The sequence below is a fragment of the Diabrotica virgifera genome, chromosome 3 (assembly GCF_917563875.1).
Source record: "Diabrotica virgifera virgifera chromosome 3, PGI_DIABVI_V3a".
In the NCBI taxonomy this organism is placed as follows: Eukaryota; Metazoa; Arthropoda; class Insecta; order Coleoptera; family Chrysomelidae; genus Diabrotica; species Diabrotica virgifera.
The window spans coordinates 198,465,397-198,479,403 of record NC_065445.1 but is presented as its reverse complement, the minus strand read 5'-3'; the positions used below and the strand labels follow the sequence as shown (position 1 = coordinate 198,479,403).

The 14,007-nt window shown below is 32.2% G+C and overlaps 1 protein-coding gene across 11 annotated transcripts in view; it reads left to right on the top strand.

The window, feature by feature from the left end:
• The window catches only part of LOC114338004 (F-actin-monooxygenase MICAL3), a 688,439-nt gene that overhangs the window by 523,908 nt on the left and 150,524 nt on the right, over positions 1-14,007 (top strand). The gene's annotated exons all lie outside the window — the stretch shown is intronic.

The window sequence follows — 14,007 nt, the reverse complement described above, 5'->3', positions numbered from 1 at the left end:
ATTTAGTATTATTATTTATTTACACTATCTACATATCTGTTATTTATAAATATTTGATATCTTATCAGAGTAATAACCTCATAAAAGAACATTACGTCAGAAAACCCAAAATGATCTCAGTTCTGGTGAATTTTCTTGTCCAGTTATCTTTGTGGTTAGATTGATGAGTATTATGTTGAATTTTAAAGATAGAAAGATTAATCTCAGCGTAAATTGATAAGAATGGGATGGTCCTTGGCATTTTTTGACGTTTTCTCATATAGGTCTGGATCCCGCGTATGAAAAAAAGTTGATTAATAGCAAGCTGAAAATTTGTTAATAGCTTAAGGGTGTCTAGTCGGACAAACTTTGATATATTGGAACACTGGATCAGGGGAAGTTTTAATTGTGGAACATGTTAAAAATTTGGAACGTCAGACTACGAAAGCGTCAGATGTATTTTGTCCGACAGAACTTCCAATTGATTTGTTACCCTTTCATTATACTCTCATGCAAAAATCAGACTGCTATTACTAACCAACATGATTTCTGTCATTTGACATGTTCTTCGTGTTCCACTCATTAAAATGCCCAGTTGGTGATACACACCAGTCTGATTTTTGCATGAGAGTTTAATGAAAGGGCAACAAATCAATTGGAAGTTCTGTCCGACAAAATACATCTGACGTTTTCGTAATCTGACGTTCCAATTATTTAACCTTTTCCACCATTACAACTTCCCCTGTTCCAGTGTTCCCATATATCAAAGTTTGTCCGACTAGACATCGTTAAGCTATTAACAAATTTTCAGCTTGCTACTAATCAACTTTTTCTTCTTATGCGGGATCCAGACCTATAACATGAGACGTGAATTTTTAAATATAAACTTGTTTAATTCTTTGATTTGGCTGCCTGTTATAAATAAAACACTTTATTATTCCTTAAACGTTTCGGCTATCTTCACCATTTTCAATAAGCACTTTTAGTAAAGGATCCGATGTAAGTTAGATTGGGGCCGATCTGTTTAATGGATAAAACTCATTGGATCTAATTGGAACATCGGGTGTCCGATCTAGTTTTGTTATTGACAAATAAGAAAATGTGACTATAATTAATTACTAATTAAAAAATTACTATTTTTTATAAATTTGAAAAAAAATTTCGACCCGGGCAGGTATTATTTCAGAATTCTGGGATCATTCTAAACAAAAAAGGTATTTAGTATTTTTTCTCTTAAGTTGATCGTTTTCGAGTTATAAATAATTTAAAACTGAAAAAAGAACGAAATATGACGATTTTCAAGGCTCATGGCAATCATCTCTGAGGCACCTGGTACCCAGAAAGGAAATCGTCTCCTGGAATTTGATGAAAATTTGATACAATACTGGGGGGTCCTTGGCACCACGTGTCCCAGGGATCATCACTGACATGATATTAGTGTTTCAAAACCTCCGTGTAACCACTTTTAACTGATTTTGTATTTAATTTTCCCAAAACTCCAGTATACGAGACTCTTTCTAGATACCAGGTGCCTCGGAGAGCATCGCCGATGTAATATTCATATTCAGCCCAAAACCTCCGCGTAATGAGTTTCGCACTGATTTTGTATCGAATTTCCACAAAACTCCAGTAGGCGAGGCCCGTCCTGGGTATCAGTTGCCTTGGAGACCATCGCATTATATTCGTGAATAGCGACCCCAAAAACCCTGACCAAAAAAGATTTTGGGAAGAGCTATGACCTTGAAAATTTCATATAACCTTTTGTACTATATCGGCATAATTCAGAGCTCTTGTCAAAATCCAATACCTTAATAATATAACTATAATAAATATTTTCGATTCTAAAATATTGTAAAAGACTTTAAAGAGTCTGAGTAGAAACAGAGATATTTAGTTATATTCTTTGTGAGATTTTCAAGGTCATAGTTCTTCCCAAAATTCATTACCTATAACCAGCTTGCGCTGATTATGTATCGAATTTCCATAAAACTCTAGACGAGGATCCAGGATGCTTGTACACCATTGCCGTCATGACTTCCGTGTTTAGTTCATGCAATCTTCATTAATTTCATTATCATCATCAGTTTAGTTATATACCAGGGTATTTAGCACAAAATAAATCAATTTTTAAATACAGCACCTAAAAACTTGCATTATGTTCAGGAAACTTTTTGCATTAAGTTCAGGATGATAAGAAAAAGTCAAGAATAGAAAAATGGGTGGAAATGTATAGTTGCTATTTTAAAGTGCACATAACAGATCCAAATGTGCATAAGCATGTCAAAATAAGTGTATTATGGACCAGATTTCCTTTTAGAAAGGAATACTAATACATATAATAGTAAGGAAGAAGTAATGGGACACGTATCTACTTTTAAATATTTGAGAAATATAATAACAGATCATGGAAAAACGGACTTGGCAATAAGTAATGAACTGAAGAAAGCAATTGACGTGTATTATTTTTTAAATAATAAATAATACAATTTTTGGAAAGTCAGAAATAAACAACAAAACTAAACTCAGAGTATATAACAGCATAGTAAATCCGATAATGACTTATGGGGCGGAAACATGGATTGTGCAAAAGAAACATGAATCAATGATAAACGCGACCGAGATGAAATACATGAGAAGAATAGCTGGAGTTACGAAGTTTGATAGATTCAGAAATGAAGATAGCTGGAACATAAGAAGAGAGCTGGAATAAGAACCGATAATGAGGAAGATCGAAAACAAGCGATTAAGCTGGTTTGGACACATACAACGAATGGAGCAAAAGAGACTTCCAAAGAAGGTACATGAAGCCAATATGGGAAACAAAAGAAAAAAGAGAAGGCCGAGGAAGACATGGATGGACCAGATCCGGGATATATGTGAAAAGAGACACATGAGTATGAGCAATATGAAGAACCTGGCCACCAATAGAAGCGCTTGGAAGAAATGGATAAAAGGTAGAACCCAACATCCGACGCCTGAAGGGCATTAATGATTATGATAAAGAAGAAGAAGGACCAGATTTTGTTACTCGGGGGTTTTTTGGCGTCGCTGACGCCATCAGAACCAGCCACCGGAGCACCTGGTGCCCAGGTTCACTGCTAAGGTACGTCATCTGGAGTTTCGGAGGTTTTGGGCACTAAATCGATGCAAACAGATTACTCTGGGGTTTTGGGGTTGCTGAACAAGAATACGCCATCATTACCGACCCCCGGTGCACCTGGGGTCCAAAATCTCTCCAAACTCCAGAATATAACCTTCGAACCACCAGACAGCGTGTCTTAGCAGCGACCCTGGGCACCAGGTGCTCTGGGGGTCGTTTCTGATGGGGTGGTCATGTTCAGCGGCCCCAAAAAACCCCCCGAGTAACAAAATCTGGCCTTTAATATTTAGACAATTTTATAAACTTTTGGATGCATTTATGCATTTTAAAATGTACTTATGCATTTTCACCCATTTTTCTATTGTATACTTTTTTCCTGACATCATCCTGAACACAATGCAAGTCTGTAGATGCTGTATTTAAAAATCTATTTATTCCGGTGTTTTTAGTGCTAAATGTCCTGGCCTATTAACTAAGTTGCCTAAGGCTCTTACAAATTGAATGCAACAAGTTTCATTGAGATGCATTCAACTGCAAAAATTTGGTAATTTTTGGGTTTTTTACTGCTTCACTGCCTTGCCTATTATATTAATCACTGATTAAGAACTTACTCGAATTTATCTGCAAAAAGTACGATTCGGACAATTGAAACTAAAATAATACCAATCAATATCAATTATTTTGTTGGTTTGGTGTTGCCATATGGTGAAATCTAATATTAATATTTTTGGCTCTAACACATAAATCATCGAACAATGCCCACGTACATCTACACATACAATCTGTGGGACCAGACCAGTTCCTAATTACAGAAATGATCGTTAAACTACAACTACCTAGTGTTTATACAGATCTATCATACGAGATATATATACGAGATCTATATACGAGATAAGCAGATATAATATAATTTGATCTGGTTTATTAACATGAAAATAACTTTGTTCTTTCCGAAATAATTGCCTCTCGTTTGTTTAAATTAGAATAAGACGGTGGTTTCGTTTACATATTAGTACAGTGTAAGAAGGTAAAAATCAATGTTTATCTCCGATTTCTGTGAACCTCCATCGATTTTCATGAAAATTGGTGAGAGGTTACCTCCAGAACAAAAGTGACACTGTGCCTACTAGCGCTTTTACCCTGGGGGTGGATGCCACCTCTCACCCTTCTCGGGAGTGAAAATTATTTTATTAAAAATAATTCCATAAATCGATTGAATGACAAATTCTAAGCAAAATTTATTAATATTCTTTTTCTCATGATCATCTTTCAGTGCGTCACAGTTTTTCGATTTCTTTCTAACGCATTAAATTGTATGTGACAGACAAAAAGGCACGTCCGTGATTACAGACATTTACAACATTTATTCTAGTTATTCTAGTTGTCGATAGATGGCGCCATAATAAAAAAAAATAATTTTTTTTAATTAGATAATAATATTACAAATATAATCTGTATAATTTATAAGACTATACAAATCAAAGAAAATACCATTTTATAAATGCAAGAAACACATTTGATTTGTTTTTATCCCAAATTGAAAATAAAATGTAACAACTGTCAGATTTAACTAAAATGTCATGTTAGAATAAATGTCATAAATGTATATTATCACGGACTTACCCTTTTTCCTATCATTTGTTACGCACTGAAAAATGCTCATGAAAAGGACAATAGTCCATTCTTTCACGGTTTTTGCTGTAAATTTTAAAGAACCGCTTGGATGGAGATGAAATTTGGCATACGCATAGCTAACATGTCAAAGAAAAAAAGTGATATGGTGCCGATGTGTGCTTTTGCCCTGGGGGTGAGTTTCACCCGTTTCAGGGGTGAAAAAATATATGTCCAAGATAAGTCCCGAAATGGATAAACTGACTAATTTTAAGCAATTTTTGTTCTATAGAGTTTTTTCACCAAATCAATACATTTCGAGTTATTTGCAAGTGAATATGTTAATTTTTGAACAAAATAACCACGTTTTTAGACGGTTTTTCGCAAATAACTCAAAACGTAAGCATTTTGTCGAAAAAAATGTTCTTAGCAAAACTATAGCCTATAGAAAAATGAAAAACGGTGTATATATTAGGTTTCTATGCCTAGCAAAAGCAGAGTTATAGTCATAGTTATAGTTATAATGAAAAATAGGTTCATATTCGAAAAATTCCAAATAGAATCATTCAATGTGAAATATCCAAATAATGAAGCATTCTTGGGGAAAAAACATTTCAACTTTTTTAAAGTGTTTAAAAAAGCTTTATTTCTGTTTTTATAAAAAAATTTCGAGCATCAAATGTAAGCAAGTTACGCTCAAAATAAAGTTGGTCCTTTTTGTTTTGCAAAAAGAAATCAGGAAGATAACCCCCCAATTTTCCAAATAACTTAAAAATTGTTAGTGATACCAAAAATCTTAAAAAATAAAAAAAATTGGCTTTACTTTTCTGAATATTTTGTATTCTTTTGTTTTTGAGTAAGACAAAAATTGGTTAAGATTCGGTCTTTCTAAATTTGCATACACTCGTGATAAGTGAGTCGTTCAAGCCCTTTTAACTACAGCTCTTTCAAAAATAAGCACTTTGAAACGATGAAACTTACAGATCATATTATGATCAATACATACGCGAGTAAAAAACTTGTGAAGTGGTAATAGCTCTTAGGCCCCCATATAAAATTATTATTTATGACCACACCGTTGAAACTTTTTGTACTTGTTATTTGGGTGGAGTCGGACAAATTTCGAGCTTAGCGCATCATGGCAGTGGGGCGTTTGTCTGTCAAGCGGTCACGAAGTTGTCAATTTTATGCAAGAAAAAAATTTATAACCACATTGGTCATTTTATTTTAATCAATGGTTTTTATCATATAAACAGCGAAAATAATTTTGTCGGACAAAAATATTGGGGCATATGACGCGTCGGACACGCTAAAGATGTCAAATTTATGAAAAAAATAAATTTATTACCACATGGATAATTTTAACGGTATCTACCATAAAACCTTTTTACAATAATGTGGTAACCTTGTCGGACAATTTTCACGGGGCATATGCGCAGTCGGACGCGCCAAAGATGTCAATTTCCTGAAATTTTTTTATTTACAACCATTTTTCCGACAACATTAGTAGGTTATAAGTAATTATATTCTTAATCAAAAAATCAAAGTGTCGGACAAAAATATTGGGGCAAATCGACAGTCGGACAAAAAATTTAATTTTTATTAGTAAACTATACTTTCAAACAATGCTGCGTTCGTGTATCCCCTATCTTTACAACCATTTTTCCGACAAAGGTAGTAAGTTACAAATAATTATATTCTTAAACAAAAAATGTAATTGTCTGACAAAAATGTTGGGGCAAACGAACAGAAAACTTAATTCTTTTAGGCTATCGACGAGGAGGTATTATCAAAAAAAATTAAAAAAAAAGTTTTTCTCGCTTATTTTTAAATCGATATAGCTGAAAATTGGTACACACACTAAGTAAAACATTTAAAAGGGTATGACGTAGAGCTGTACCCAAATTTTTCCAAAAAATTTTCCGACAAGAGGGAAAATTTTAGAAAAATTGTGATCTGATATTTGCGTACCTACTCCTTGAAAAACGACAAATATCGTTCTGTAGTTTTTTTTTCTCCAATTAAAAAAAATTTCCGACACAAGTATCAGGTTATACGTATTCTAAATCAAAAAATCTAAGTGTCCGACAAAAATATTGGGTCAAATCCAAAGTCGGACAAAAAATTTAATTTTTATTAATAAACTACACTTTTAAACTATGCTGGGTTCGTGCATCCCTTATCTTTAAAACCATTTTTCCGACAAAGGCAGTAAGTTACAAGTAATTATATTCTTAAACAAAAAAAAAAGAATGTGTGTACTTTGTACGCACGTAAGAAGTTATACTTCTATTATATGATTTCAACGAAATCAATATACTTTAAACAGTTTCTCTACTACTTTCCAAAAATTTTTATTAAAACAATACCAAAAATTAAAAAAATAAAAGAATAAAACACACACAAACACATTGAAAAATGCCACAAATGATTTCTGAACAATAATTGTTGTTAAATACGTATTTTCTAAAAAAATATATATAATAATATACTTAATATCATAAAATCTATAAAAAAATAAAAAAAATGATATAACTTGCATTGGGCTTGAACCTACTTCCCGTGATCCCGCCGTACGAGAGTCGAAGCGATTTCAAACTGCACCACCTTCGCGTATACGTCATGTGGGAATATACACAAACTGAACAAATTTTTGACATTTTGTTTATATGAATTTTTATTAGTTTGATTTTTGTCGAATTAAAATACAACAATATATAGAGTAAGAAAACGATACATTAGATGAAAATTTGTAGAAAGTTTGTTCGTAATCAGATTATGTAAATTAAAGCATTGCCTACTAGGGGTATAGCATAGCAAGTACTAGGTAAGTACATTATTTTTTTACATTTTCCAAATAGGTATGAAGATAATTTTTTATTGGAATACAACTGACACATTTAGAATTACGTACCTGTGGCTTTTCAAAACTATTTAAAAAGTCACTATAGTTATAAATTTGATTTTATTTCTGTCCTCACAACAATAAAAACTAATATATTATACAACATTTTTGTTTACCGATAACCTCCATATTGAACAATTATTGACAGATCATTTCAACACCCAATCAGAGCCCGTATAAAGACTAATACCAAACTGTCGGTGTGCGCATGCGCGCAGATCAATATAAATTCACCCTCAATCTCAATCGCGCCTAAAGAAGTATAACTTCAAAAATCTAATTGTCTGACAAAAATGTTGGGGCAAACGAACAGAAAACTTAATTCTTTTAATCTATCAACGAGAAGGTATTACCAAAAAAATTTTTAAAACAGTTTTTCTCGGTTATTTTTAAATCGATTTAGCTGAAAATTGGTACACACACTAAGTAAACCATTTAAAGGGGTATGACATAGAGTTGTACCCAAAATTTTCTTAAAAAATTTTCCGACAAGAGGGAAAAGTTTAGAAAAATTGTAATCTGATATTTGCCTACATACTGCTTGAACAACGACAAACATCGTTCTGTAGTTTTTTTTTCTACAATTAAAAAAAAATTCCGACACATGTATCAGGTTATAAGTAGTTATATTCCAAATCAAAAAATCTAAGTGTCCGACAAAAATATTGGGGCAAATTCAAAGTCGGACAAAAAATTTAATTTTTATTGATAAACTATACTTTTAAACCATGCTGGGTTCGTGCAGCCCTTATCTTTACAACCATTTTTCCGACAAAGGTAGTAAGTTACAAGTAATTATATTCTTAAACAAAAAATCTAATTGTCTGACAAAAATGTTGGGGCAAACGAACAGAAAACTTAATTCTTTTAGGCTATCGACGAGGAGGTATTATCAAAAAAAAAATTTAAAGCAGTTTTTCTCGGTTATTTTTAAATCGACATAGCTGAAAATTGGTACACACACTAAGTAAAACTTTTAAAAGGGTATGAGGTAGAGCTGTACCCAAAATTTTCCCAAAAAATTTTCCGACAAGAGGGGAAATTTTAGAAAAATTGTGATCTGATATTTGCGTACATACTCCTTGAACAACGACAAACATCGTTCTGTAGTTTTTTTCTTCCAATTAAAAAAAATTTCGGACACAAGTATGAGGTTATAAGTAGTTATATTCTAAATCAAAAAATCTAAGTGTCCGACAAAAATATTGGGTCAAATCCAAATTCGGACAAAAAATTTAATTTTTATTAATAAATTATACTTTTAAAGTCTGCTGGGTTCGTCATCCCTTATCTTTAAAACCATTTTTCCGACAAAGGCAGTAAGTTACAAGTAATTATATTCTTAAACAAAAAATCTAATTGTCTGACTAAAATGTTGGGGCAAACGAAGAGAAAACTTAATTCTTTTAGGCTATCGACGAGAAGGTATTATCAAAAAAATTTTTAAAACAGTTTTTCTCGGTTATTTTTGAATCGATTTAGCTGAAAATTGGTACACACACTAAGTAAAACATTTAAAGGGGTATGACGTAGAGTCGTACCCAAAATTTTCTTAAAAAAATTTCCGACAAGAGGGAAAGTTTAGAAAAATTGTGATCTGATATTTGCCTACATACTGCTTGAAAAACGACAAACATCGTTCTGTAGTTTTTTTTCTACAATTAAAAAAAAATTTCCGACACATGTATCAGGTTATAAGTAGTTATATTCAAAATCAAAAAATCTTAGTGTCCGACAAAAATATTGGGGCAAATCCAAAGTCGGACAAACAATTTAATTTTTATTGATAAACTGTACTTTTAAACTATGTTGGGTTCGTGTATCCCTTATCTTTAAAACCATTTTTCCGACAAATCATTTCCGACCATTTCCATTTTCCGGGTGTAACTACAATGATATTATGCTAAAAATGATGGTGTATCGCAGATTTAAAATGCGTTTATCTCGAAAACGGTTGAGTTTAGGGAGATGAAAGAAGTATACCTTTTTTAAGTAAAACTAATAGGATAACAAAAATTTTAATGTCAAAATTATACAGAGTGAGGGATAAAAAAATTGAACGTAATAAATGAGTGCTGAAAGGCGTATGTGGCGCCCTCTGGGCAATGCATAATTTTTGGTAGGGAATTTAGTTTCCTCGACCCAAAAAACCCCCACATACCAAATTTCATGTTGGTATCTCATACCTGTCAGGAAATATTCAATAATAAATAAAAAAAAGTTTAACTTTGACACCCTGTATCTCCAAAACGCCCCATTATTTTTGTCCGACAAGTGATCCAATATGCATTACACATGTAAAAGAACAGCACAAAATAAAAATGACATATGTGGTAATAAATAAAAAATTTTCAGGAAATTGACATCTTCGGCGCGTCCGACTGCGCATATGCCCCGTGAAAATTGTCCGACAAGGTTACCACATTATTGTAAAAATGTTTTATGGTATATTCTGATAAAATTAGCAATGTGGTAATAAATTTATTATTTTCGTAAATTTGACATATTTAGCGTGTCCGACGCGTCGTATGCCCCAATATTTTTGTCCGACAAAATTATTTTCGCTGTTTATATGATAAAAACCATTGATTAAAATAAAATGACCAATGTGGTTATAAATTTTTTTCTTGCATAAAATTGACAACTTCGTGACCGCTTGACAGACAAACGCCCCACTGCCATGATGCGCTAAGCTCGAAATTTGTCCGATTCCACCCAAATAACAAGTACAAAAAGTTTCAACGGTGTGGTCATAAATAATAATTTTATATGGGGGCCTAAGAACTATAACGATTAAGATCATTTCAAATGCTAATTGGGAGTGATTTTCCCGATTTCTTACCAAAAAAAAGGGACCAACTTTATTTTGAGCGTAACTTGTTTACTTTTGATGCTAAAAAGTTTTTTTAAAAACAAAAATAAGCATTTTTTAAACACTTTAAAAAAAGTTAAAATGAGTTTCCCCAAATAAGTGCTTCGTTTTTTGGTTATGGCACGTTAAAATATTCGATTTGGAATTTGACGAATATGAACCTATTTTTCATTAGCTATAACTCTGCTTCTACTAGGTATAGTGACCTAATATATACACCATGTTTTTCACTTTTGTACCTGCTATATTTTTGATAAGAATTTTTTTTCGACCAAATACTCACTTTTTGAGTAATTTGCGAAAAACCGCCTGAAAACGTGGTTATTTTGTAGAAAAATTAACATATTCAATCGCAAATAACTCAAAAAGTATTAACTTGGTGAAAAAACTTTATAGAGCAAAAGTTGCTTAGAATTAGTCATTTTATCTATTTCCGAACTTATTTCGAACATATATTTTTCAACCCCAAAAGGGGGTGAAACTTACCCCTAGGGTAAAAGCACATATTGGCACAATATCACTTTTTTTCATTGACTGTTAGCTATGTGTATGTTAAATTTCATGTCAATCCAATCGGATCTTTAAAATTTAGAGGTTTTGCAATATTTTACCCAGAACGTACTATAAATCAAGTTATTAAAAGAAAGCAATACTTTCTGAGTGATTAAAGATCAAAGATTTTAATTTCTCGTGAAAAAAAATGCATGTTTTAAAGCAGTAATACCCCAAAAACTAAGTTGCTACAAAAAAGTAAAATTCCATACCTTTTAATATTAATATCCACAAGGAAGATTTCCTGTAGCTGGCTGTATACCATTAATTACAAATAAATTTAGTGAAACATTTTTTCTTGCTAAAAGGTATATTTATTTAAAAACCTATAAAACGGCTACAAATATCACAACAAAACGTTTTCGCTCTGTAAAAAGAGCATCATCAGTGTTACAAGAACATGCTAGACCACCCAACAACACAAAGGGTAAAACCTTTTAGAAAAATACTAAATGTCTTACATAAATGAATACAATATTAAATCCAAAGGATGGATATAATCCCTATGGATATGGCCTTAGGGCAACGTATGACTCCCACACGTGGTACATGGTACGTGGGTTGCTATGGTTTGTTTTTAAACCAAGAAGAGTGATTCAAATTTACCGCGCTGTAATGCTTGTTTGTAATTTTTATCAAATTTTGACACATTGGCATTTCATAGGTTAATTAAGTTATATCGGCGATTTTTTGTGTTTTCTTTGTTATTCTTTTAATTTTTAGATTTTTAGTATGATTTTATATAAAAAGCAGTTGTTTTTAGAACTCATTAGCGACGTATTATTATAATATTTATGGATTACCGTTGAGGGCCGACATGATCAACCAAAAAAGAAGATGTATTTGGTGATTTTTCTAGTGACAATATTGGGTGTGAATCTGTCTTTTTAGTTTACTCCTCTTGGTTAAAAAATAAACTATTGGTAGTAATTAGTTTATTACTCTGAGAGAGATGAAAGTCAACTTAACTCAACTCAGAGTTGACTTTCATCTCTTCATTACCCTGAGAAAGATGAAAGTCGACTCAATTCAGAGTTGACATAGTTTTTGAGTTATGTATGAAAAACCGCTTTAAAACATGCATTTTTTCACGAAAAATTAAAATCTTTGGAAGATGAAGTCTTTGATTTGTAGTAAGTTAAAAAGTATTGATTTATTTTAATAACTTGATAATACATATTATAACAAATTTTGCTTGGAACTGGTCCCTCTATCGATTTATGGAGTTATTTTTAATAATATAATTTTAACACCCGTGGAGGGGTGGCATCCACCCTTGGTAAAAACGCAAGTTGGCTCCATCATGTCACTTTTGTTTTTTGAAGTATCCTCTAACCTCACCAATTTTCATGAAAATCTTTGGAGGTCGCCGAAATTGGAGGTAATAGTTGATTTTTTCGTTCATACACTGTACTATAAGACATGGTTTCGTTTACATATTTACTTTCTAATATATTAAAAATGAACGCGAGTAATTAGCAATTAGACATATACAGTATTAAAAACACGACCGAGACCAACAATACGTGTATATAATAAACAATAACGTTGTTTGACGCTTAATAGAAATAATGATATGTATAATCCTTTTAAGCATTCTTAATGTGTTTCTTCACCTCGTACGAACTAAATAGCATAGACTCTTTTGAATACATTTGCAAAATTAAATTTTATAAAATAACAAAGTAAGTGATGAGTGAGTCTGCTATGATATCATTTCCTATGAATTCAATTACTTCTCGGCGTATACTTGAAAGTAAATGATTTTTTATGATATCCTGGAGAATCCTGAATCTTGGTCAACTAGGTTATCTGCTGGTTTAAGGTTTGTTATGTTATACAGGGTATTTACAAAGTTATAACCAATTTTCTATGAAAATCGAAGAAAGCTTAGCTCCCTGAATAAATAAAAATAAGCACAATGGATTATTGATGCCATATCTTTTATTTATTGTCAAAATTTTCATAAATTATTGATATTGCTAATTTTTTTTTATATTGAATACAGGGTGAGTCAAAACGCAAGTACATTATTTTCTCAATAATTTTAAATGGAACACCCTGTATGTTATATCACTATCGAAAAGTACCATTATATATATTTATCATTTTTACAGGCCTTTTAGGCTCAGAGTTTTGTTGTTCTTTTCCATAGCTTTCTGTTACTTGTCAACTTCTTCCAGTCTGTTATTTTCTTTTCTTTTAGGTCTTCTACTACCGCCTCTCTCCATCGCTTTCGTGGTCTTCCTCTCTTTCTTTTATAATCTGGTACTCTCCATGCTATTTTCTTGACCACTCTGTCATCGTTTATTCTTTCTATGTGGCTCAGCCACTGCAACCGAAAGTACCGTTACCGTACTTTAATTTTTATACAACATTCCCTAGATTCCCATTCTTATGATTTTGTATATCCAATCATTTAGCAATTTTCCACCATATTTCATCATCTCTGCTGTTATGTTATCGCTTCCAGGGCATTTGTTATTTTTCAGATTTTTAATGATTTCCTCGATTTGTTCTTTGCTGGGTGAATTATCTTCTATATCTTCTAAATGTTCGTTTTCTGCCTCTGCTTCCATGGATTCACTTTGGTTTGACTTATTCTTGCCATTTAGTAACTCGTCAAAATACTCTTTCCATCTCTCTACTATTTCTGCTTTACCGCTTATATTATCCCCAGCTTTGTTTTTAACGAATATGGGTTTTTGCTGGTAGGTATCCTCTTTTCTCGTTTCTGGCACCTCGATACAGGTTTTTTATTTCTTTATTTCTGTAGTTCTCTTCTATTTCTTTTAGCTTATTTTCTAAGTGTTTTCTCTTCTTTTCTCTCAACAACCTCTTTACTTTTTGTCTTTGAAATGTTGAATGGGTTGCATATGTGAGTTCATTTTAAATGAAGTAAAGAAACACAGACTTACTCACAATCATTTAATAATACTTCGACGACCGGTTTCGATCTCTACACTATTCAGATCATCTTCAGGTCGG